Source organism: Pinus tabuliformis, chromosome 5_1, assembly GCF_031772625.1.
Source record: "Pinus tabuliformis cultivar Carrire ecotype Pingquan chromosome 5_1, CPIR1, whole genome shotgun sequence".
Classification (NCBI taxonomy): Eukaryota; Viridiplantae; Streptophyta; class Pinopsida; order Pinales; family Pinaceae; genus Pinus; species Pinus tabuliformis.
This window is the reverse complement of record NC_142305.1, coordinates 899,950,719-899,978,658: the sequence shown is the minus strand read 5'-3', so window position 1 is coordinate 899,978,658 and position 27,940 is coordinate 899,950,719. Positions and strand designations below refer to the sequence as shown.

The following is a 27,940-nucleotide window of genomic DNA, read 5'->3' as shown; positions in this document are numbered from 1 at the left end:
CTTGAACAGATTGTCACTGGTGATGCCTATGCTGCACAAAGTAGCTTTGCCTTGTTCTCATACATTACATCAACTAATATGACAAAACGATATGCTGATGTCCTGTTGTGTACTCCAAAAGTAGGTACACCTTCCAGTGCAAGAGTATGGAAAATGCTTGAAAAGCCCAAAATAATCTGCTGCACCCAAAGGTTTCTGACAGAGGTCTTCAAACTGGAAATAAGCACAACCATTGGCTCCAAAAGGAATCTGTAATGTCCGTCTCATGACAACTTCAACAGTTGTTGGAGTGGCCATATATCCACTTATCAATTCTTGAAATTTTTCTTTGAGCAAATGAGAAGAATCTTTGCCACAAAAATACAATCCTTTCTGAGCTGAAGTGAGCTTTCGATAGTCAGTGGAAGATCCAATCTCATGAACAACACATCGCTCCTTCAAAAGTGAGATGAAAGGCAAGAATAGATTCCTCTGAAGACCACCTTCATATAAATTATCAGGAGCCCTGTTGGAAGTGGAAACCAAGATAATTCCTTTGTTAAATAAATATCTAAACATCTGATTCAGGATCAATGCATCTGCCACATCTGTTACCATGAACTCATCAATGCACAACATAATTGCTTCACTTGAAATATCATTAGCAACAACATCCAAAGGATCACTTAGACCTCTTTTCTTTTGAAGAAGGCTATGTACATCCAAAATAAAATCATGGAAGTGAATTCTCTTCTTCCTCCAAGATTCATGCAGTTGCTCATAGAACATGTCCATTAACATTGTTTTGCCTGTGCCTACCCCACCATATATGTACAAACCACGAACAGGTAACAAAGAAGCTTGTGGCTTTATGAATGAGAACCAGCTATTGGATTTATTAGAAGGTGCAGATCTTTCCAATCCACAAGATTCAGCTGCATCTACCAGCTCATCATATAATATCTGGGAAGCTCTGAGGGTCTCTTCCTGACATGTGTCACCTGCCATGAGTTCTCCTGCTGCTATCCGCCTTTCATACTCTATTAGAGGACCCCCTCTCTCCACATATTTTCATAGGGTAAGAGAAACCCACAAGAGAACACTTGCAGTTGAAGCTCTAAATAGAAAATAATCTACTCAGTAACAGACAACGCTGAAAGCTCAAATGGCCCTAGAATGGATTTGATTGTGCAGATTCGAATATAATTCACACATGAACAGGATCCAACGCTTGTACTTAGTATATTATCCACATTGTTGTCTGCACTGGGGGATATGAAAACACCTAAGCTATATGGCCAAGAGTCAGCAAATGAAGTATCTGAGAATCCAATTTTGCTGGATGAGTTGTTGGCAGATATGGTGGTGTTTGTTATAACAGGAGGCCGATTGGATTTCAGGCCAGAAACACCACAAAATCCACCAGCGAAACCACCAAGAGCTCTGCGGGGAGCATTATTTAGAACAACCTTCTGATAGATAGTTTCATCAAGTTCCTTTTTCTTAGTGACTTTCAAATTCAGGATACCTGATAAGATGTTTATGAGATTTGGCGCTTGTTTAAGTAAAGGCAGCCTCAATAACTGCTCACGTGGACCACTTTGAGTTACGTCATTCAGGAGCAGTTGGGACAGTGAGTTGAAGAAGCTATATCCACCTTCTCGGTCTTAAACAAAAGTAATAAGCATCCGAACTGTGTGACCAACGAAAAGTAACAGAAGAAGAAACAACGCTTCACTATTGCTACCTTTTGCCAAGATGGCAAAAATTTGCATTCCCATACCAAGCGCTCTTGAGAATATGTGTATGCAGAATGGAACACGATACAGGATACTCGTGAAAATGCACTGGATCAAGACCACTGGAAAACTAAGATGAAATCCATTCGAATAGAAAAATTCCTGTCAAACATGTTTTGCAATATACACCAGTTTAGGGTCCATTCCAGAGTCTTTGTCAACATCAGGCGATTCTCAGCGCCATTGGCTTTATGAACCATAGGACCTACACCAGGAACCCACCGAGGAATAGGCATGACAAGCACACCCTTGTTCAAAATCCCGGTTAAGAAATTGTCTTTGCGCATGATACACATTACAACATCATGACTTGAAAGATCTTTGACAACATAGAGTCGTTGAATGCTTTGAAATTGAACGGTTTTTTCCAACACAGATGACCAGGAGATAGTTTGCATTTCCCAATCTGTAATTTTGAGGCTGTTCTTATAAAAATCGCGGATCTCAAGTGTGTCTTTCAGCTGGGCGAAAAATCTCAGAAAACAGAATATCCAGTATAATGAAAATATCCCTAAAAACTGAGCTCAAGACTGTTTACAAGGAATAGTTTCAGACTGCCCCAAATCCAAAGAATAGATGCAAAATCTAGAAGGGAATTTCCCCGATTGTTGTGATACCATTTCGAAAAGCCTAGTTGAACGACCAAAACCACAGAGCAAAGTATAACTGCAAACATGTGCCAGTACCAAGACACCTAACGACCTAATGATGAGGATAAGCGGTTGGATATGATAGACGAAGTGTATAAGCTGACAACTGTTGATGTAAACACAACGGATTTTGATAAATATGACAGCTGGGTGAAATTTGCTATGGATCATAACGAATCTCTGATTTCGTAGCGCAGCCAGTTCAAAATCTGGGTTTTGCGCTATGAAATCACCTAGACAGGGTTTCTGTGCATAAGAACTTTGAAACGAGTTTCGACATATGATATTCATGTGAGATATGAGACCAACAATAGACTAAAGCAGAGAATTTACCCCTTTTGACATACCAACAAGACTCTTAACAAGACTCCTATTCAACTCTTTAAACTCTAAAATAAGATGAAAAGACTAGACCCAAAACTAAAACCAACCCTTTAACAAATTTAAAAAATTGATGTTCAGAATTTAAAATATTTTTTCTTAAGTGATAACACCATCAAGGAGCATTACTACCCTATCGAAAGCTATGAGGACAAATACATAAAGTGGAACACACTGCGGCAGGGAAGGGACCAAGATGTGTCGATGTTTACCAATATTCTCCCTACCCTTCGCATGAAGTTGGGTATCAAGGATTCTGAGAAACATTTGGTACTCAAGTATCACATCTGCCTACATAGATACATCCAGGATGTGACGGAGTTCCTGGACATCTCCTCGCTCGACAAGACATACCGATACGCCATCAAGGTTGAGCAGAAATTTAAACCGAAGAAGCGAGACTTTGAATCTGCGAAGCTGAAGCAAGAGAAAGGTGCCCCCAAACCACAGAAAAAAGGACAAAGGTAAGGCGGGATGGACCAGTACAACCCGCTAAGGACACAAGAAAAGGAAAACACTGTGAAGCCGAAGAAGGACATGGGAAAGTGGTGTGTGTTCCATAAGAGCTCCACCCACAACACAAGTGAGTATCGGGCCAAGCAATCACTGGTGGCTGAACTGAAGGCTTCAGAATCATATACATGTTCCAACTCAGAGTTAGAACCCGAAAAAGGGAATGACAAAGGGAAGCATATTATTAATGCAGATCCCAACGCCATCGTTTCCACCACAAAGATCCAGAAGGAGGAACCTGAAGATCCAGAGGAGGAGCAGCATCTCTTCCACTCCCAGATGTGGGTAAAGGGTTCCCTGCTACAATTCATTGTCGACAGTGGGAGCCAAAAGAACCTCATTGCAGTAGAGGTCATGAAGTGATTGGGCTTACATATCACAACACACCCACAACCGTACACCATCGGGTGGCTTCATCAAGGATATTATTTGTGCGTGAACCAACAATGTCGCCTTCCATATAGCATCAAGCCCTTCACGGATGAGGTATTATGTGACGTTGTTCCCCTTGATGTTTGTGAAGTATTATTAGGCCAACCATACTTGTGGAAGAGACATGTTGTATATGAGTCAAGACCTTGCGTTGTTATTTTTACATTTGGAAATAAGTTGTACAGGATACCAGAGGTAGTACCACCTACCGCCATCTCTCTAGTTATTGGAAAACAATGCAGTAAGCTAATTTCAAAAACTAGGAAATTTGTTTTCCTGATGATACGACCTCAAGGAAAGAAGAATACGGTGGCCACGACCTCCAGACAGGGCCCCTCCGCACCACAAAAATAGATGGACAAGGTCGTGAAGGCATACGAGGACATCTTCACCTCCCCCACAGGGGTGCCTCTACACTGTCTGGTTAAGAACTTCATCGATCTGACCCTAGGTGTGCCATTACCCAATGGACCAATCTATCGGCACTCCGTTCTGGAGAACGATGAAATAAAGAGGAAAATTCAAGAGTTGCTGTAGAAAGGTCATATTTGGTCAAGTTCATCACCCTTTGGGAGCCCAATTGTGTTGGTACAGAAGAAGGATGGGACTTGGAGGCTATGTATTGACTATCGAGTGTTGAACAAGATCATTGTCTGGAATAGGTACCCAATCCCATGGATTGATGACCTTCTGGACCAACTCAAGTGGGGAAAATATATCACCAAGATCAACTTGAAGTCTGGATATCACCAGGTACCAATCGAACCCACCGATGTGTGGAAGACTGCCTTAAAAGCCAAGGAGGGCCTTTTTGAATGGTTGGTTATGACTTTCGGGTTGACGAATGCTCCTGCAACCTTCATGGGGCTGATGGATGACATCTTGCAGCCATTCACCAACTCATTTGTAGTGGTATACTTGGATGACATCCTGATCTTCAACCAGAGTTGGGAAGAGAACCTCCAACACGTTCGACAGGATCTCTAAACACTGTGGTAACACAAGCTGTGTGCTAATTTGGAGAAATGCACTTTTTGCAGGGCCTAGGTTTAGTATCTGGGATACATTATTGATGAACGGGGGGTGCATCTATATCCAGCCAAGATCCAAGTCATTCGGGATTGGCCAGCCCCAACCACTCTAACAGAGCTCCACACCTTTCTGGGTCTTGCCAATTTCTACCACAGGTTCGTGTTGGGGTTCTCTCATATCACTTGGCCATTGAGTCAATTCACCAAAGGAGGAGTAGAAGCAAAATTATTTTGGTTTGAATCTCAACAGAAGGCATTCAAAGAGTTGAAACATCACCTCTTCTCTTCACTAGTGCTCACATTACTAGACTTGCAACAACCATTTGAGATTGAGACTGATGCCTTTGACTATGCTATTGGGGCAGTCCTTACTCAACAGGGGCATCCAGTGGCATATCAAAGTGAGACAATTTCAAACACAGTCCGAAAGTATCCCACTTATGAAAAAGAGATGTATTCCATTGTGCAGACCTGTTGATAATGGAAGCATTACATTTTGGGGAAGGAAATGCTCATCCACACAGACCATCGACCCCTGCAATCATACAAATGGAAGGGAAGTTTCAGAATGATCGCTATCAGAAGTGGTCCACATACTTGCAACAGTTCCATTTGAATATCAAGTACAAGAAGGGTAGCTCAAATAATGTTGCAGACTACCTCATCCGACCAGCGATCATGGCGTTAACCACCGTGCTCAACTCTTGTGGGAATGAGACTTCTGATTGGCCACTTCTCTACAAAAGCAACCAAGGATTCGGCCACACATACCATACACTCTTGGAGGGTCAACAAGTTCCAGATTTTCACCTCCAGGATGATCTATTATGCCACCTAGGACACCTTTGTGTTCCTTCAAGAGAGTGTGCGAAGGGTGATTTGGGAACTGCACGACAGGCGAACCGCTGGGCATTTCGGGGTTGAGAAAATGGTGGCAGTACTGCAAAAGTATTTCTATTGGCCGAATCTTTGACTGGATGTCAAGAAGTACATCAAATCCTGCATTGCCTGTTTCATTGCCAAAATGACCATCAAGAAGAAAGGTCTCTATACTTCGTTGCCTACCCCTAGTCAACCTTGGGAATCCATCTCCATGGATTACATATCAGGCCTTTCTTCTACAAAGCATGACAATGAACATGTTTTTGTGGTCTTCGAAAGATTCTTGAAGATGGCAATTATGGCGACCTGCAAGAACAGTATCACAACAGAAGCCACTGCTAAACTATTCTTTGAATGAGTGTGGGTACATTTTAGGATCCCACAGTCTATCATCTTAGATTGGGACAGCAAGTTCCTTAGTACATTTTGGTCTAGTCTTTGGTCGATGCTGGACACCAAGCTCATTAAGTCCACAGCTTTCCATCCCCAAACTGATGGCCAGAAAGAGGTCATCAACAGGATGATCATACACATTCTATGCATGTACAACTCAAAGCATCCACGCACATGGGATGAGAGACTCCCCTATATCCCACAAAGCTACAACAGGGCTCTCCACAGCTCGACTGGCTACAACCCTTTTCAGGCAGGCTTGGGATTCCAGCCATTATGTCCCATTGATGTGGCCATACCATTTGTAGCGACTCAGGCCGATTTGGCTCATGTCTAGTCCGAATCCGACAAGGAAAATAGCCTCATTGAGCACATTCAACACATTCACCAATAGGTCCATGAAATATTGGACAAATCCAATGCTAAGTACAAGCAGCGGCATGATCAGCATCGGGTGCCACACAAGTTCCAGGAGGGCGACAAAATTTGGCTACGTTTGTAGAAGGAGCGCCTCGCTAGACCCCATAGCAAGATTCACCTGCTTCAATATGGGTCATACACCATCACCAAGGCTGTGGGAGATAATTCTTTTGAGCTCAACATTCCCCCATTCCTTGGCCTGCAGCCAGTGTTCAATGTGGATCGCCTTTGGCCATACTTTCCACCATTACTGGACACATTCGACATTGCAGAACAACTCATACCAACAGAGTTAAATCTAAACTGCATGGAACAAGATGAAACCAATAGGATCATGGACATGCAGATCAAGAACACTTTCTAGTAGAATATCCAACTATATCGAGTTTTCAAAGCCAACCAACTCCTATACCAAGGAAAATGGCTCACTAGGGACCAAGTTCAACAAAAGTTTCCTCATCTCATAGAGGAACTCAACGCAATGGATACCATTGCTTCCTAAGGAGGGAGGAATGATCTAGGTGAATATTGGTGGCCACCCGGCTATTCCACTTGGACCCCCACCATTGTTCCTTTCATTTTTCCAGTTTCCTTAATTGTAACACAGTTTACTATTTTTGGTAGTTTTTCGGGTCCTGAACTTCTAGAGCCATTTTGAGGCCCTAAATGACATTTTTTGGCAATATTCCTCTAGGTATTTTCATTAAAAGCATGTTTTTAGTTGTATTACTTAGAGATATCTTTCCAACAAGGTATCATGTGTGTCAAACGGAGATAATATAACCAAGCTACGACCCCAGGAAGTTGACTACCCAACTAACCCCCAACGGGGCCCATAAACTCTTGTTGTTACATCTCCTCAGGTTAGGGTTTTCGTTGTTTAGGGTTTTTTATTATTGTTCAATAATAAAAAGGCTTTTGAGCCTCATTGTAACTTAGTTCAGAGGCATGTAGCCACCACATCTCTTCTCAGAGATTAGCTACCATCACCCGAGCTAGTCTCATTTCCATTATGTTTGTAAGCATATTTTATTATTTGATATTAATGGAAGGAAGTGTTATTTCTGTTGAATCTATGTATTTATGGTTATATCTATAATTTGTTGTGTTCCTATTTAAATTTGAATCACCAACATGCTGATGTATCACTGATCCATTCTGGAAGATGAAGAGATCAAGTGGCATATTTAGGAGATGCTATAAAAAGGGCACATCTGGCCAATTTCCTCACCTTGTGGGAGCTCGATCATACTTGTACAAAAGAAGGATGGGACCTATAGGTTTTTCATTGATTATCAGGAACTGAACAAAATCACCATCAGGAACAGGTATCTGATCCCGCAGATTGATGACCTTCGTAACCAGCGCAAGGGGGCCAAGTATTTTAGCAAGATCGATCTAAAGTCTAACTATCACTAGGTTCCAATAGAGCCCACAAATGCATGGAAGACCACCTTCAAATCCAAGGAAGGCATTTTTGAATGGTTGCTCATGCCTTTCGGGTTGACAAATTCCTGTAAAATTTTTATGAGGCTAATGGATGACATCTTATGACCCTTCACCCACTCGTTCGTCATTGTATATATAGATGATATTCTTATCTTCAAAAAGGGTTGGGAATATCACTTGCAACACATTCGATAAGTCCTTCAAACCCTATGACATCACAAACTATGTGCCAACATTGAGAAATGCACCATTGGCATGAGCCATGTCCAATATCTTGGTTACATCATAGATGAGCAAGGTGTGCATGTGGATCTAGCTAATATCCAAGTCATTCAAGATTCACTAGACCTAATCACTCTAACAAAGGTTTGTAGCATTTTGGGCCTTGCCAATTCTTATCGGAGGTTTGTATTGGGTTTCTCCCATATCACTTGGACTTTGAGTCAAGTTACCAAGCATGGAGAAAAGGAAAATTTTTCTTGTTCTAATTTCCAACAAAAATATGTTTGCTGAGTTATTGCACTGCCTCTACTCTGTACTTTTACTCACATTGGCAAAGCTGCAACAACCATTTGAAATCAAGACAGACACCTTCAGCTATGCTATTAGTGTAGTTCTCACTCAGCAAGGGAATCTAGTGGCCTATCACAGTGAGACACTTTTTGTTACAATTGATAAGTACCCCACCTATTATAAAGAGATGTATTCTATCGTGTGAGCTTTCCAAAAATGTAAGCATTACATTCTGGGGAAGGATACAGTCATCCACACTGATCAACAAACCCTCAATTTATACAAACATGAGGGAAGTTGCATAATGATCACCATCAGAAGTGGTCTACATATATGCAACATTTCCACTTGACCATTAAATATAGTAAGGGAAACACCAATCATGTTGAAAATTACCTCAGTCGATCCCCAGTTGCAGCACTAACTACTGTTCTCAACTCTTGTGGCCATGAGACCTTTGGATGGATGCAACTGTACAAGAATGATCCAAAGTTCGCCAACGCATATCAGAAACTAGTGGATGTCAAGCACATTCAAGATTTCCACCTCTAGGATGCATTATTATGCTATCTATGCGACTTTTTCATTCCTTCAAGTGACCGTGCCAAACTTATTTGGGAGGTGCACTATAGTCGAGTCATAGGAAACTTTGGTGTGGAGAAAATTGTGGTCATACTATAGAAGTACTTTTATTGGCGAATACTTTGACAAGATGTTAGAAAATATATCATATCATGCACTGCATGTGCCATATGAAGCCAAACATCAAGAAGCAAGGCCTGTACACTCCTCTTCTTACTTCTAGTCGGCCCTTGGAATCCATCTCCATGGATTATCTATCTGGCCACCCCTTTACCAAACATGGTAATGACTGTGTATTTGTGGTCGTGGAAAGAATTTCTAAGATAACTATATTGGTGGCTCGCAAGAAGAGTATCACTATAGAGGACACTACCAAACTCTTTGTTGAACGAGTGTGGGTACATTTTGGGATCTTGTAGACCATTATATTAGATCAGGATAGAAGGCTCTTAAGCACATTTTGGTCAAGCCTCTAGAAATTATTGGACACCAATCTCACCAAATCGACTGCATTCCATCCCCAGACTGATGGCCAGATAGAGGTCGTCAACAGGATGATAGTGCACATACTACGCATGTACAACTCCAACCCTCCAAAAACGTGGGATCAACGACTTCCTTATGTGTAACACAGTTATAACTGGGTTCTCCATAGCTCGAATAACTATAGACCCTTTCAAGTGGGTCTGGGATTTCAACCATTGTTTTTTATTGATGTTTCCATGCTCATGCGACTACACAAAGAGAATCTACACATGCGCAGTTCGAGGATGATAAAGAAACCAAGTTTATTAAACTCATCTAGTGCATCTGACAATAGGTGCACACCATCTTGGATAATTCGAATGCCAAGTACAAGAAGCAACATGATCAACATCAGGTGCCACATACATTTCAAGTGGGCAATAAAGTTTAGGTGCATTTGCAGAAATAATGTCTTGTCGTAACCCATCAGAAACTCCAACCACTCCCATAATGGCATTAGCACCCTCACCAAGGATTTGGGAGACAATTCCTTCGATATTAGCATTCCCACATTCCTCAGCCTGCACCCAGTGTTTAATGTGGACCACCTTCGACCATACTTTCCACCATTCCTGGACACATCAGACATTGCAGAACAACTAACACCAACATAGCTTAGCCTAGACTGCATGGAACAAACCATAATTGATTGGATCATGGAAACACATATCAAGAAAACAAAATATCCAACTGTATCAAGTTGCCAAAGCTAGCTAGATCCTACACTAGGGCAAGTATCTCAGCAAGGACTAAGTCCACCAGAAGTTTCTCCATCACATGGAGGCACTCAACGCAATGGGGACCATTACTTCCTAAGGGGGGAGACCTGATCTAGGTGGATATCGGTGGCCACTCGCCTATTCCACTTGGACCCACAACATTGTTTCTTGCAGTTTCCTTAACTGTAGCACAATTTACTATTTTTGGTAGTTTTTTGAGTCCTACACTGTCAAAGCTATTTTGAGGCCCTAAACAACGCTTTTTTTGGAAAATGGGAAAACCCAAAACCTTCAATAGGGTTTGCAGTTAAAAGTTGTAGTCTTCGGATAGATATTTCTAACGAGGTATCATAGGCAACAAACGAATATCATATACCAAATTTATGACCCCGGGAGATTGATGTACCAATTTACCCCAACAAGGCCCACAAATGTTTGGCGCTTCATCTCCCAGGGTTAGGTTTTTGGGTATTTATGGTTTTCCATGATTTCTCAATAACAAATAGGCCTTTGAGCCTCATTCTAACACAATTCAGAAGACATGTAGCTGCACATATCTTATCAGCGATAAGCTACCATCACCGAAGCTTTTCTACTTCCATTCAACATGTAAACAATTTTTAGTACTTTGTTATTAATGAATTGAAATTTTGTTTTCTATGTAGCTCTATTTTTCTGTTTATATTTTTATTTCATTTATTCCATTCATAAATATTCTTCCTTCAACCTATAAAATCATTTATTCTACAATGTTTTTTTACCTGTAAGCAACTTGACTAAGTCTCAATTCTGGTTATGTACCAAGGAGTCCATCTCTTCTTTCATGGCTTGCTCCCACTTCTTTCTGGTTTCTACTTGCATTGATTCTTCATATCCTTCCAGTTCACCAAAATCATTCAGCAATATGTAATATAATGAAGGAGAGTATCTTTCATTGGGTTAGGAGTTTGAGGTGCTTTCTATTATTGTCCTCATTGTTGTTGCTATTGTTCCTATTGTTCATTATGATTTTTTGTCACCTTTGACTTTTCATTTTTTGTGATATCATCAACCATTGTGTAGTTTTTGTTTTCCTTTTCATGTTTCTTTCTCTGCAATTGATCTTTATACAAGACCCTTTCATTGAATACCACATCTCTACTCCTAATTATTTTATGGTTTTTATAATTAGCTAAGCGAGAACCAAAATCATTAACACCATATCCAATAAAGGTGCACTTCTTTGATTTTTCCTCAATATTTGTTTTGTTTTTCTTATTAAGTTGGTGAATTCTTCACAAATGAAAGTATTTAAAAATGATTAGTTTATCTTCTTACCTATCCACGACCCTTATGGAATACCACCATCCAAGGAACTTGAAGGCCCTCTATTTACCAGATAAATAACAATATCTACAACATATTCCCAAAATTGTAAGGGAAATCCTGCGTGCAATCTCATACAACTTTCATGCTCCATGATGGTCTTGTTCATCCTTTCAGACACACCATTTTCTTGTGGGTTTACTAGAACTGTCTTCTCTCTATGAATTCCATGGTATGAATAGTAAATATCAATCTCCTTGTTTTAGTATTCACCTCCACTATCTGATCCAAGACACTTCAAATTCTTTCCTATCTCATTCTCAACCAAATATTTCCATGTCATAAAATTATCAAAGACATCATATTTATTTTGAATACAATACACCTAGGTTTTCTTAGTGCATCACCAATAAAATTAACATAATAACGAAAGCTACCGAGAGATGATACCTAAATCAATCCTGATATGTCTGTATGTGAAATCTCTATTTTTTTCACTCTTCTTTTCTTTCTAAACTCTAAGAAGTATGACTCTCTTCTATTTTCCATAAACGTTATTCTCATAGAAATCCATATTAACATGCTTCAAACTTGGCAACAAATTTGTTGAGTGAATAATATGCATCCCCTTATCACTCATGTGCCCAAGCCTATGATGCCATAGGGTTGTATATTTTATTGTGGAAGTTAAAGAATTAGTAGACTCGGAGATACCATTTCATAAATACAATGTACCAACCTTCTCTCCTTTTTCTATTACCAGGGATCCTTTAGTGACATTCCAAGTTTTGTCCGTAAATTTTGTTACACAAGCTTTACTTCCCAGTTACCCTATTTCATATAAGTACCTTACCCATTCCAATAATTTTACAGGGTTTATCATCACCTAGATGAACCTGTCCAAAATCTCCTTGAACATAGTCCTGAAAATGTTTGTTATAGGGTGTGGCATGGAATGAAGCCCCTAAATCAACCACCTAGGAATCAATGACATTTTCTAATGAAAGAAGCAGACAATATTACAACACATCACCTGTTACATTTTCTTCTTGATTGTTCTCTTGTTGTCCATCTCCTTCTTTTCCCTTCCGAGATTTATAGTCTTTCTTCAGGTGTCCTTTCTCTCTACATTTCTAGCATACTATGCCCGATCTATATTTGGATATTCCCTTCCTTGAATTACAATGATATTCTAGGCTCTTTCCTTCCCATAGTCTTTATAGTCAAAGAATTCCCTGATGTCTCACCTGAGCTTTTCCATTGCATTTCCTTGCTAAGGATAACACCAACAACGTAATAAAACTTTAAAGTACTAGAATCAGAGACAAAATTCCTGATAGCCATGACTAAGCCATTCGAAATTTCTAATAATAAGCATAGAAAAAAAATTCCTACCTTCACCATCAAATTTTACTCCTACTAAACTTAGGTGACTGGTAACTGTATTAAATTCATTTAAATGATCTACAATAGATCCACCTTCTAACATCTTCATATTAAATAAGTGCTTCATAAGAAATACCTTGTTTGAGGTTGAGGGATTTTCATATAGTTTGGCCAATGCCTTCATTAGATCTTTCGTTATCATTTCCTTTGAAATATTGAAGGCCACTGGCGTTGTTAGGCATAATCATATTGTTCTTAGTGCCTTTTTGTCTTCAACCTCCCATTCTTTGTCTGTCATACTCATCAACTTCTTTTATTTTCCACTCAATGGCAAGTAAATATATTTTTTATATAAATAATCCTCTATTTTCATCTTCCATAGTTGGTAATTTTGGCCATTGAATTTCTCAACCCTAAACCTACCATTTTTTTCCATTACACCCAGTTGAACTAGGAGCCCTTCTTTCTTGCAAGTTTATCAACCAAATGGACCTTCGGCTCTGATACTATGTAACAACCCCAAGTCAAAAGTTCATGTAATAAAAGTTAATAAAGGAAAAATATGACCAAGGTCACAGAACACTTGTTCCAAGCCAAATGTTGGGAAAAATATCCTAGTGGGCATCCCTTGTTGCATTTATGGCTAAGAGGAAATTGGCAATGGAAATGACAAAGGCTTTGAAAAGGAAAAAAGGCATTATTGGTATATTATTTATGAAAATAAAGGAAAATAGTAGAAAATGGAGGTGAAAGGTCACTTGTTGCACGTGAGGAAGAAATTGAGGGAAAATAGGGGGAAAATGAAGAAATTAGGGGCATCAATAATAAAAAGACATCAGCGGATTAGTTTGTAGCTTTTTTTCAGTTTAGTTTTGCAGTTAGTCTCAGAGAGAAGAAGATCACCAAGAGGATAAAGAAAGCAAGCAAGCAAAGGAAGGACAAGAAAAGCAAAGGAAGGATAAGGAAGGAAAAGGAAGCAAGGATCAAGCAAGGAAAGGTTGGATCAGACAACTTTAGCAGGAATACTTGCAGGTAACATATAACATTTATGATATCCTAGCTAGTTTTGGCATGCATGGAATATACATGTGTGTATTTTGGTTTCTTTTTTGTTAGCGGCATGGATTTTGTTGGGTTTTGATAGTGGTTTTAGCCTTGCCTTGTCATTTTGAGATAGCCATGGTGTGATGGGATTCTTTCTCGGTTGAGCTTTAGATTTCTTGAAGGTTTCAGATCTAGGTTAGGTGGTCTTAGTAAAATCCGAAGGGTTGGGGGTGGAGATGGTTTTCTCAATGAAGCCCTAAACAGGTGGGTGGAGACAGGAAAATTCCTCAAGGGATGGTGAAGGAATTTTGAGGCATCCAAGCTCGATTTGTTTTTGTGGTCTCGGGCCCGATTTAGGTGAGATCACGATATGATGAGGGTGTAGGTGGTTTAACCTTTGGATTCCCTGGGCTGTTTGGATTGGTTTATCCCATGAAATCCCACATTCATGCTTGGAATATACCATAGGGGTGATTGGTTAAAAGAAAGATTTGGTTTAGCCCAATATATGGTCTGGTGGTACGTGGAAGTCCCTGACTTGGTTGGATTTTACATATGGTTAATAAGAGCTAAGTTCCTCTTGATTTTGATGAGTAAATGTACTTGTTATTATGTGGCTTAAATGTTTGTTCTATCATTGTAATTTATCTGGTTATATGTTGGTTATAAGCATGGTTAATTGACATGTCTAAGTATGGCTCTTATCAAATTTCTATTAATGAATGTATGGTTAAGGAATGCATTACCTAATTGGTGTTATAGCAGTTACTGTGAGAAGACATTGGTTCTTTGTGTTTAACCTCGGATAAGTTTTCAGATCCATATGTTCAGATATGCATTCATGACCTGTAGGTTTCATGTTCATCACATGTTCGACGAAATGTTAGTCCCAGTTGGGAGGGGTCAAGTGAAGTCCCGGTTAATGTTTTAGTTTATAAGCTTTGTTTCTATGTCATTTATCGTTTATAGAAGTTTCACTGATTTCTGGGAAGAGGCATGAGTCCTTGCCCTGAAAATGTGGCTCATAGTTCGTGTTTGATGACATAGAACTAATTAGAAAATTCCACAGTCACTTGCAAGCAGGTCTATGGGAGTGACTGGAGGCTTACATTTAGCAAGGGAGCAGTCGAGGCTCTAGGTTAGTGAAAAAGAGAGTTATTTCAGGGGTTGGACACTTGGAGGGGTTGGGTTGCTCCTGGAGGTCCTATAGCACTTGAGGGAAATCAATAAGGCCTTAAGTTGTCGAATCTATTTCCTTAAGGTCATATAGGAGGTTGAGTCTTATCATAATGACCCTAAGCTCATGTTTACCCCGAGAAAACTAGTGAAAGTGGGCAAATGTATGAGGAGGCAGTTACAGGGTGGTATGAGAGCGGGTTACACTCTCTTTGGGAAAGTCTGATGTTGTAATGGTTATGGTTATCATGTATGGGGTCATGGTATATACATTTGGTATGTTCATGCATGATGTTGTTATATTGACATGATTATGATTATATATGTATCATGCTAATGTGGATTGATCTTGTAGATGAGATAAGCCTCCTCTAAACATCATTGAGGTATGGATTTGATTTTTTTATCTATTTGGTTTATCTAACATGGCCTACATGTTAGGTAAACTTGACTCGCGATAGAGTCAAAGTTGACCAGGTTAAACAGTGATGGTTTTGGGGCACATGGTATTGTGCACCCATAGTATTCTGCCCGTGGTATTATATGTAATGGAGCTTATAAAAGGCTGGAAGGACTTCATTGTAATGCAAGACCTGGAGGTGAGCGGTGAAGGCTCACCTGGTCGGATTGGCCAAGGTTTTGGCCAATGCTAATGAGATCTTATTAGGTTGGGTTTTTCTCCAGATTTGGGGTTTTCCTAGATAAACATTTGTGTTTATGTGTTTATGGTTGTTGTTGGTTATTTTTATATTTGTTCCTATGTTATGCAGTAAATTTCTAACAACTAGTATCAGAGCCGAAGGTCTATTTGGCTGATAAACTCGAAGGAAAGAAGGGTTCCTTGTTCGAGTGGGAGCAATGGCGGAAGATGGTAAGTTTAGGGTCGAGAAATTTAATGGCCAAAAATTCTCGCTATGGAAGATGCAGATGGAAGATTATCTATATCAAAAAGATCTGTACCTACCATTGAGCGGAAAAACAAAGAAGCCGATGGCTATGACAGATGAAGAATGGAACCTTCTCAATAGAAAGGCACTCGAAACAATACGGTTGTGCCTCGCTGCATCAATCACCTTCAACATTTCAAAGGAAACAATGACAGAGGGTTTGATTCAGGCATTGTCAAAACTATATGAAAAACCCTCGGCCTCAAACAAGGTATTTCTTATATATATTCCTCTAAGTAATGATTTATGTTATGCAATAAATTTCTTAACATCTCGTATCAGAGCCCGATATTGGCTTCAAAGGGATTCTTTGATGCCAGGGGTTTATAGTGCTTGATGAGATCAATGCAGCCTTTTTACAGATCTGGGTCTGAAAATAATAGTGGAACAATCGTATGCGGAAGAACCTTGAGGAGAATGTGCGGAAGATAGTGCCGTAACTGCTAGGGATCACAGTAGGCATGGGCTGCATGCAAGTCAGCAGAAGAGAATTGTTCATGCGGCTTCGAAAATTATTCATTTTCTGCTACGTTAGGCCACCGGTGCTAGAATCTACGAGGTTCTTGGGCTCGCAGTTGGAGCGGTTTGATAGAAGTTTTTGAGCAAATCAAATTGAGAGAATATGGATCAGAATCATAGCAGCAATTAAAAATAATAATAATTAATGAATTCAAAATTATTGCATGTAAATGGGCATCTACTGTAAGACCTGGTAAGGCATGTGTACCCCTCGATGATCACTAGTAAAGAATGGGTTAGACCTAGGTGATAGGGGGGATGTTGGGTTAACAATACCCCGGGTAAAAAACTCTGAGGGGGGTAAGAGCTAGAGTGAGCGGGATTGTCTCACTTAGCAAGTTTGGCTGGAGTTAGTCAAGGAACCCCAAGTCAAGTTTAAGGGGGGGATTTTTAGGTAAACTTGACCCAGGATAGAGTCAAAGTTTACCAGGTTAAAAAGTGATGGTTTTGGGGCACATGGTATTGTGCACCCATAGTATTCTGCCCATGGTATTATATGTAATGGAGCTTATAAAAGGCTGGAAGGACTTCATTGTAGTGCAAGACCTGGAGGTGAGCAGTGAAGGCTCACCTGGTCAGATTGGCCAGGGTTTTGGCCAATGCTAATGAGATCTTATTAGGTTGGGTTTTTCCCCAGATTTGGGGTTTTCCCGGATAAACATTTGTGTTTATGTGTTTATGGTTGTAGCTGGTTATTTTTATATTTATTCCTATGTTATGCAGTAAATTTCTTAACACTACATGTTGGAAGAAGAGAAGAAAAGATTATGGGCAAAATGGTAGACTACAGCTATTGTGACTCTCCCTATAGATTAGTTGGGAAACAAGGAGGATTGTATTCTCTTGGTATAGCAGATACGTTGAGGAGTTTGAGGGAAGAGATCAGAAGTTGTAAAGTGAAAAATGATAGGTTGGTTAAGGCTCAAGAAAGACTTTCAAGGGCTTAGGAGAAGCAGGTAGAATTCAATGCAACAATTCTTTAGAGCGTGTTAGACTTGCAGAGACAAGGACAATTCAGGACCAGTCAAGATTAGGAAGAGAAAAACTAATGGAGCCTATGGTAGCAGGTCTTGGTCAAGATACAGGTTGGATAAAGGGGATACAGTTAGAGGTGGAAAATCAATGGATACACCTTAAAGGAGGATTGGTATGTATGGGCATCATTCTAGTTCCTCATCCATGAGACATCATCATAGTCATCAACATCATCATCTTTATAGGAGCGTTGACTACTTGCCTTGTAACGACGGCTCCCCTCATATCTACCCACTTTCACCGGCTTACCCGAGGCAAAAATGAGATGAGGGGCTACTATGACAAGACTCGAACTCCTAGGTGACCTTAAGGAAGTGGAATCGACAAAAGTCCACAACAAAAAACTTTTATACCTTCTACTGTACTCCCAGAAGCCTTCCTAGTCATCCCCATGACCAGTCCTAAGACCAACTGAAGTTTTAGTGCACCAAACCCATGTACGCTCCCTTTATATGGACAAGGGTGCATATGGGAGGCTCCAAAAGCTGCCACGAAAAGAGCAAGGGAGCTTCCAGGGAATTTTTTCCCCAGTGTTGTGCCTACAACTCTGCGCAGCCCATAATTTCAGTCACTACCCAGAAACCCCTGTAGCTTTCAGAATCCATAATTTACATGACAACAAGACTTGCAAGCCAAAACCTGGCTTAAGGACTAGGCCTGACCATCCCCAACAAGAACTGACATTCTGTCAAACACTTGGCATCAATGAAATCTACATGACATGAATACAAGACAGAGCATAAATGACTGATAACTCATATGAAACTTGACAAGAAGTATTACCACCGTCTTCCTTTAACTATTTTGACATCAATTAGGTCTTGAATCCATTATCCTTTTAGTTACAAGTAAATACATGAAATAACCATGGCTATAGCCAGTCATATAACCATCATTAAGCCATGTAAATAACAATGAGATAACAACCATTAAGGCCACATAATAATAACTACAAAAGTGAGAGAAATTACCTTTTATTAAACATAGGCAAGAGCCAACCAAGTTCAGGACTTCCATGTACCACCTGAGCATAGATATGGCTGGACCAAATCTTTCTTTCAGAAAGTCACCACCATGCTATATTCCAAGCATGAATGTGGGATCTCATGGATAAATCAATCCAAAAAAAACCAAGGGAATTTAGAGGTGAAACCACCTCCACCCTCACCAAACCATGCTCACACCAAAACTGGCATCGAGATCACAAAACCAAATTGATCTTGGAATGTCTCAAGACTCCATCACTATCCTTGAGGAAGTTTCTGTCTCCTTGTCTCTCAGGCTTTACCACAATCCACACCGAATCACTAGGTGCTATATCAAGACTCCACCATCAAGATTTACCATGTATCCCGCAAAAAATGGTTAAGGGATTCCTAGGCCTTTGGGAATTTTCCTAAGATCACCTTTGCCCCTGATTCCGAAACCATCTAGAAATTCCAAAGCTCAAAATTGAGAAACAATCCCATCACACCATGTCTATCTGGAAAAAGGAAAGGCAAGGCTAAAAACCATTGTCATAACCTGGAAATACCATGCCACCAACAACCAGAGGACTAGATACCAACATGCAAAGTCATGCATGTCAAAACCAACTAGGAAATAACACATGCAATGTGTTACCTACAAGTATTCCTGCTAAAGCTACTTGATCCTTCTCTTCCTTTCTTTCTCTTTTCTTTTCTTTCCTTTCTTTGTCCTTCCTTTTCTTTATTTTCCCTTCCTTGCTCCAAAGCTAGAATGCTCCAAGAAAAATCTAAGTTTCCAAGAGTGTGAGAGAGAGAGAATAATGAGAGAGCTCCAAAATTAAACTAAAAAAAGGTTACATTGATCAAGATTGAGAAAAATCTCGGTAACTGATCCTTAGAAGCCTTTTTCTAATCAGGCCTCTATTTTCTTCAATTTCCATTATTTTCCTTCATTTTTCTCCTCACATGCAACCTGTGACCTTTCACCTTCTTTTCCTCCTAATTTCCATTATTTTCATAAATAAATGTGCTAAAATAGCTTTTGTCATTTTAATGCCTTTGTCAATTTCCTTAGCCATAATAAACCAATGAACACCCACACTAGGATGTCTTACCCAACATTCATCTTGGAATACATGTCCCATCAACCATGGTTACTATTCTTGCCTTTATTAGATTCTATATGTTTTTTTGACCAGGGTTGTTATAGAACCCTCCCCCTTGGGGGAACACCATCCTTGGTGTTCAATGACACCTATAAACCAAAAAACCACTTAAAATAAAACATAATGTCTATAGAGATTTATAACCTGGCTCATTGCAGTATTTACAATGACCACTGTAGAAAATTATCATATTGTCTATGGAGCTTTATAAATTCAGCGCAATAAAATATTTTAAATAATACACACATATACACATATGCACATTTTCTCAACCAACAAATAGAAGGATACAACGCTTATATCGGAAACAAGGGAATCCATAGGCTCACACCTCAACCATCAACGTAACACCAGGATTCACCTCCTTCCCAGGAAGTTTACAATCCACTCCAAGGTCAAATTTTCATCTAATGTCCAACACTACAATCCCGTGCCACTTGTCCTCTCAACGAATAGTTTCTGGTTCATTGTTCCAGGGTGCATTCCCAATGTGCATCTGACTACATCTAGAAATTCTAATGACCAAAACAAATCCATCCCCAACCTTCCCTTCTCTACCACATAGTCCCTCGGGAAATTTTTTCACCCCTTCAGTGTAGTCACTCACCTTCCAAGTTCCTTGGCATCGCCTATCACGGGTGTTCCATCCCTTTGCAAGGATTCCTTGCATCAGAAGGTCAAACAACCAAGGTATATACCCACCTCAAAACCATCATACCAATCATATTATGCTCAGGGAAATCAATGGGCATTATTGGGTACCAGTGTCCCACAATGGCCCTGCTCCTTAATACTTTACTATCATACTGTTTCTTGTTCCAATTCCTTTTATTGTTGTTGTTGCTAATGCTTATTGTTTGTTTCGAACACCTAATCGGGCATTTCATGCTTTCCATTATCAAGAACATAATTTCCATTAGATTCAAAATAAATTGAATCACTTCAATTCATACCTCATAGGTGGCCTGTCAATAAGGTACACTTGCAATTATGTTTGCTTCTTGTCAAAACAAGTCAAAGTAGCATCTTTGACCAAAGCATCATGTATAAACATATCACATCAAGTTAGGTCAAAACATAACCATGATAGATCAAAATCATAAATTGTATGTAACCATCGTATACCATAATCATAGATCACATCTAATCATCATAGACCAAAATCATAAATCACATGCATAATAAAACTTAAGTAAAATACTAATACTTATCCTTTAATTAATCATTAGCTTCTACCTTTGCCCTTATTCCATACACACACCTGGTCAGTTTCCACATCTAACAAACACCCAGTGCCTTCCCCTCAACCATGTGCACATACACATAGTGTGAATCACACACATACAACCACACACGACATACAACACCATGCAATACAAGCACATACACCTAACATACAACACATACACGTACACCTAGTGTACAACACAAAAAAATACATACTCCTACATTTGGTGTACACCAAAACACAATACATACAACTATACTCGGTGTACAACACAACACAAATACGTACACAAAGTATAGCACAATAAATACATATGTCATGATACCACGACTACACAATGAACATACATAGTACCGCATAACCGTAACACAACATGTATGACATGCACACAATACCACATGTAAACTAGTACCATATATACTACATGTACACTGCACCACCTACGCAACGTGTGCACAACATCACATGTACACGAAACCACCTGCACAACGTGTACACAACGCCATATCTACATCGCACCACCTGTACAATGTGTACACAATACCACATGTACACAACACCACATACAAAACATGTAAACAACACCACATGTACATAGCGCCACATACACGACATGCACACAACACCACCTGCACGCAACACCACATGTACAACATGTACACAACACCACATGCATGCAACACCACATGTACAGTCATGCACACTACACCATATGTACATAACACCATCTGTACGTCATGCACACAACACCATATGTACATAGAACTACATATACAACATGTACATAGCATCATATGTACATAGCACCATATGCACACAACACCATATATCCAACATGCACACAGTACGATATGTACACAACACCAAATATCCAACATATTTATAACACCATCTATACCCATCACTGCATATGTAATATACACACATCACCATATATATAACAAGCATACAACATAATATGTACACAATACTACATATACAACATTAAATATCACCATAGGTACAATCACTAAATATACAACATCCACAATATATCCACAACAATAGCACTGCACATCCAAAACCATACTACCTCTACCAAGAAACCTTACTTCCAGTGTCTCTTGGTTATCCATGCTTATCCTAGCATGTTGCAAAGCACATTGTTTTCATTCTACTGATGTATCCTTCAGCTTCACCTTTCATAACATAAATATATGCACAATACAAGCATACAATATCAATTCATATCCACATGATACTGACCTCATGTATTTTTCATGACTACTCTTCCCACATAATTCCTCATAAACCAAGAACCTCTTCATGCCATTCACCTGCATAAGAAATCACTACTCCACAAAAATGATCCCTGGTGACCCCGACAGACAATGACATACATACATACATGTATACATATAAACATCAACATAAAATAGTCATGATCCCTGATGACCTTGTCAGATAACATTGTACATACATACATATATGCATATAAACATTAGCATAAAGTAATCATTATCACAACATAATTACTAGATATCATAAGGCCAAGGTTAAGAGATCTTTGTTATGAAACCATCTCACAAAAGATAGAAAAGATAGATCAACGCCTTAGAATTCAGACTCTTTGAGGGGGCAACATCCTTTACATTACATAAATGAACAATTCTTGGATGATTCAAATGACAAAACCTCCTTTCTATATATAGGAGTCTAAGGAGTCACAATATAACCTAGCCGACCTAACAATAATAATATAAAGCCACAAAAATAACAATAGAGGGATTCTATGGGGCACAATAATAAAAATATGGGGAGAATAGGGGCACAACAATATTAATGAGGGATACAACTACAATAGTAATGGGGTAATCACTAGTATTATAGGGACCTAACATGCCCCTCTCCTTCAAAAAAGTGTTGTTGTCAACGCTTGAGTAGTTCTGGATGCTTCTGTATAAAATTCTCATCCTCCCATGTGGAATCTTCAGCGGATAAGTTTTTCCACTTGATGAGATACTCCGAAATTGATCAATTTCGTAGCTCTCGAGTTCTTGTTTCTGTGACTGCTTCTGATTCCAATATAATTTTTCCTTCCTCATCAAGTTCTGGAAATATTGTTTGAACTGGGAGCTTGTCGCCTATAACCTTCTTTAAACATGAAACATGGAAAACTGGGTGCACTCGAGAAGCTGTAGGAAGCTCCAATTTGTATGCCATAGTACCAATATTTTGCAACACCTTGTACGAACCATAATACTTTGGTGATAATTTATTATCCTTCTTAGCTTGCTTGAGGGACATTTGTTTATATGGTTGTAGCCGTAGGAATACCCAATCACCTACATCAAAACTTCTTTCGCTGTGATGTTGATTTTCCTATTGTTTCATTCTATTCTATGCCAACACTAGGTTATCCTTTAAGAGTTGGAGGACTTGTTGTTGATGTTCAATGTGATGTTCCACTGCTTGAACCTTAGAATTTTCTCTTAAATATGATGTGATGGATGGTGGCTGATATCCATAAAGTTCCATAAATGGGGTCATTTTTGTTGCTGTATGGAAGGAAGTGTTATACCACCATTTAGCCAGAGGCAACCATTTGACCCATTGTGTCTATTTATCAGATACAAAGCAACGAAGATATCCTTCCAAACATTTTTTTACTATCTTAGTTTTCCCATCAGATTGAGGATGAAAAGATGAGATATGAGCTAACTGAGTACCAAGACAAGAAAATAATTCTGTCCAAAAATTTCCAGTGAAAATGGGATCTTTGTCACTTACAATAGTCTTTGGCTTTCCATGTAGCTTTTGAATTGTTTCCATAAATGCAGTAGAAACTGTAATGGCTTTAAATGGATGTGATAATGCACAAAAGTGTGCATACTTGGTAAGTCTGTCGACTACCACCATGATGACAACTTTCCCTCAGACTTGCGTAAAGCTGTGATAAAATCCATTGAAACCTCCTCCCAACGTTGGCTTGGGATGGATAAAGGTTGTAATAGACCCAGGGTCTTAATTTTTTCAACTTTATTTTGTTGGCAAACCAAAAATTCTGCCACAAACTTTTGAATATCCGATTTAAGGCCATCCCAAAAAGATTCCTTCTTAACCCTGTGGTAAGTTTTCAAAAATCTTGAGTGCCCTCCTAAGGGAGAAGTGTGCAATTCCATAAGAATCTTTTGTTTGAGTTGGGAATTCTTACAGAGGTATAAGCGATCTTTGTACCATAATGAATCATTTTTCCAGCTAAATGTATCAGATGTACTGGAATCTTGTTGTAACTTTCGAATAAGTGCCCACACTTCTTCATCATTCTTCCATTCCTCCCTTGCTTTGTTTATCCAATCTAGTTGTATAATAGAAATGGTGCACAACAACGCTTCCACATCCTCATCCTTTCTTGAGAGTGCATCTTCCACCACATTTTGCTTCCCTTTTTTGTAGATGATTTCAAAGTCATAACCCAACATCTTTGTAACCCACTTTTGTTGCTCTTCAGAGGATAATCTTTGTTCTAAAAAGTATTTAAGGCTATCATGATCCGTTTTTACCTTGAAGTGTCTTCCCATTAGGTAGGGTCGCCATTTCTTAAGTGCATGTAGTATCGCCAACATTTCCTTCTCATAAATAGCTTTGTGTAAAAAATTTCCCTTGATTGGATGACTTTCGAAAGCAATGGGTCTTTCATCTTTCATTAAAATAGCACCAATTCCATTTCTTGAAGCATTACATTCCCCAATAAAGGTTTTTGTGAAGTTCGGTGTAGCTAAGACCAGTTCTTGGCACATTGCCTCTTTAAGATGTTCGAAGGCCTTTGTTGCTTCTGGAGTCCATGAAAATGCATCTTTCTTCAATAATGTTGTTAGAGGTGTTGCTATTCTCCCATAATTCTTAACAAACTTGCGATAATGCCCTGTCAACCCGAGAAATCCTCATAGATGCTTTATGGATGTGGGGATTTTCCATTCCTTAATGACTTTAATTTTGGCAGGGCCTACCTTAACTCCTTCATGAGATACAATATGACCCAGATATTTCACCTCTTCTACTCCAAAGAAACATTTGGATCTTTTTGCATATAATTGTTTCTCCTCCAATAGTTGTAGCACCCTGTCAACATGTTCAACATGATCCTTCCAAGACTTGTTGTAGATTAGTGTATCATCCAAAAATACTAACACAAATTTTCTAAGGAAGGGTTTGCAAATGGAATTCATAAAACCTTGAAATGTAGAAGGTGCATTGGTAAGGCCAAAAGGCATGACCAACAATTCATAATGATCCTCATGAGTTCTAAATGTTGTTTTCAGAATGTCTTCAGTCTTCATTCTGATTTGATGATATCCTGAACAAAGATCCAACTTGGTGAAGTAAATTGATCCATGCAATTCATCCAGTAATTCATCAATGACAGGAATGGGAAACTTATATTTAATAGTGAGCTTGTTGAGCACCCTATAATCCGGACACATGCACCATGATCCACCCTTCTTGTGCACCAATACTACTGAAGCAGAGAAATAACTTTGACTAGGTTGAATTATACCAGCCTCTAGCATTTCTGCAACCATACGTTCAATTTCACTCTTTTGGGCAAAGGGATATCTATACGGCTTGATGTTTGGAGGAACACTTCCTGAAATCAAATGAATAGCATGATCATGATCACAAATGGGTGGGAGACCTTTGGGAGTCTCAAATACCTTGGAATGATTGTCCAAGACTTTTTGGAGATCTAGAGAAATAGATGATTCCGATGTGGAAATATCTAGCGAACATAATTGTGCAATTACACCTCTTTGTTCCTTTTTTAGAAGCTTTGTCATACCGTTAGAGCTGATTATCTTTCCTAGTTTCCCTGCAATACCCCTTAATTCAACTTCCTTTCCTTCCACAGAAAATTTCATGAAAAGTTCTTGAAAATTAAAAGCTATTGTACCCAAGGATTATAGCCATTGGACTCCTAGTACAACATCAACACCTCCCATTGGAATGGAAAGCATTGGGCTAGCCAATACATATTCTCCCATGGATAGTTTGATATTATGGCACTTTCCAAAGCAATTTATCGTTCCTCCATTTGCAACCATCACTTGACACTCTGGTGTTGAATATAGGAAGCAATTCAATTCTTCTGCTATCTTACAATTAATAAAATTGTAGGTACTTCCTGAATCAATCAACACTATTACCCTTTTCTTCTTGATTTTTCCTTCTATCTTGATGGTTTGAGGAGTGGTAATTCCAGCCAATGCATTACAAGATATGGTTGGATTCATTTATTCTTTATCTAGGCTTTGTTCCTGGAGTATATCCTCTTCTTTTGACCTTTCTTGCTCCTTTTCTTCTTCCTCTTCACAATCTATGTAGAATAATTTCTTCTCAACACACTTACGACCTTTAGTGTATTTGCTATCACAACTGTAAGAAAGCCCTTTTGCTCTTTTTTCTTCCAATTGTTGTGGTGTCAACCTTATAGGTTGTAGAAGACTAGGGGCAACAACACTTCCATTTTTATAGTTGTGAATGGTATGTTTCCTGGTTGCCATAATTTTGCTTTCCATTTTTCTTGCTAACCTGAATGCCTTTTCTAATGAATCAGGTTCCCAAAGGCGAACATCATGTTGGATATTATCCTTTAAAGTCCCTATGAACACATCAATCCTATGCTCCTCTGGAATATTTTTTAGCCTTATGTTCAATTTTTGGAACTCCTCAATGTGCTCCATTATTGAACCCTTTTGTTTGAGACTTATCAATTGGCCAAAAAAATTGTTGCTTTTTGTATCCTCATAATGTGTTGTCAATTCTTCCATAAAAATTACCCAAGTGATAATTTGTTTACGAGAGCAAAGCCATTGATACCATATAAATTGATTTGGTTCCAAATATAAATTTGCAATACATACCTGTTGTGTGTTTTGCACATTATTGAAATCGAAAAATTGCTCCATATGTAATATCCATGTTGCGGGATCCTTGCCATCAAACTTCCTCATATTGATTTTTGGAATATGGTGGGTCTTTGATCCAACATTAGAGTCTATGAAATCGTGATTAACATTTCTTTTGTTCTCATCATGAGTTTCCTTTACTACCATTTCACCATTAGTAAGCATTTCTTGTAGAAACTTTGTCAAATCTGTCTTCAAATCTTACATGCCTGTCTTCAAATCTATCTTCAAATTGTCCATCTTAGCTTCCACGTCATTCATCTTAGCTTCTACGCCTTTCTTTAAACAATGCATCTTAGCTTCTACGCCTTTCTTTAAACATCCATCTTAGCTTCTACATCTTTCTTTAAACCATCCATCTTAGATTCTGTTACTTTTTGTGCAAGTGACACTTGTTGCACTTGGTCTCGTAATTTTGATATATCATGTTGCATTTCTTCCTCTACTTCATGAGTCATGCTAAAGCTTTCAGGTTGCTTTCTAGGTGTTTTAATTTTCTTTCCCCGGGGCATCAATTACTGATAATAATGCTTTACTATGCCCTTCGAATTCCTTCAAACTAATTTTTCAAACCAAGCTTATACTAAAATGTAAAAAAAACTACACACCTTTTTTCACTTTGTAGGAGCTTGATATTGAATCTGATGTATCTCTATAATTTCAGATCATCCAGTTCTGAAATTGCGACCTACAGTATCCCTCTACATCCTCTTTCCAATGCCACTAGTCTGATCCAAATTGGATTCCCCAGGGAAGAGTTATGCCAAATCTCCCACAGTGACCTGATTATAGACTAGTTCAGTAGAGCGAACTTGTATGACATGCCACGAGTCACTGTTTCGACCTTTGGCTCTAAAAAATATATACAATAAACTATAGTTTGTTCTCTTTCTATACCTTCTTACGAAATTTCAATCCATTGCTCAGAGAGAAAGTTATGACCATTTTCCCCA

The 27,940-nt window shown here is 39.0% G+C and overlaps 2 pseudogenes; both read right to left on the bottom strand.

The window, feature by feature from the left end:
• Positions 1 to 26: 26 nt before the first annotated feature.
• LOC149167722 (uncharacterized) lies at positions 27 to 1,047 on the bottom strand (annotated as a pseudogene).
• A 93-nt stretch (positions 1,048 to 1,140) lies between these two features.
• The window catches only part of LOC149167721 (uncharacterized), a 163,842-nt pseudogene continuing 137,042 nt past the window's right edge, over positions 1,141 to 27,940 (bottom strand).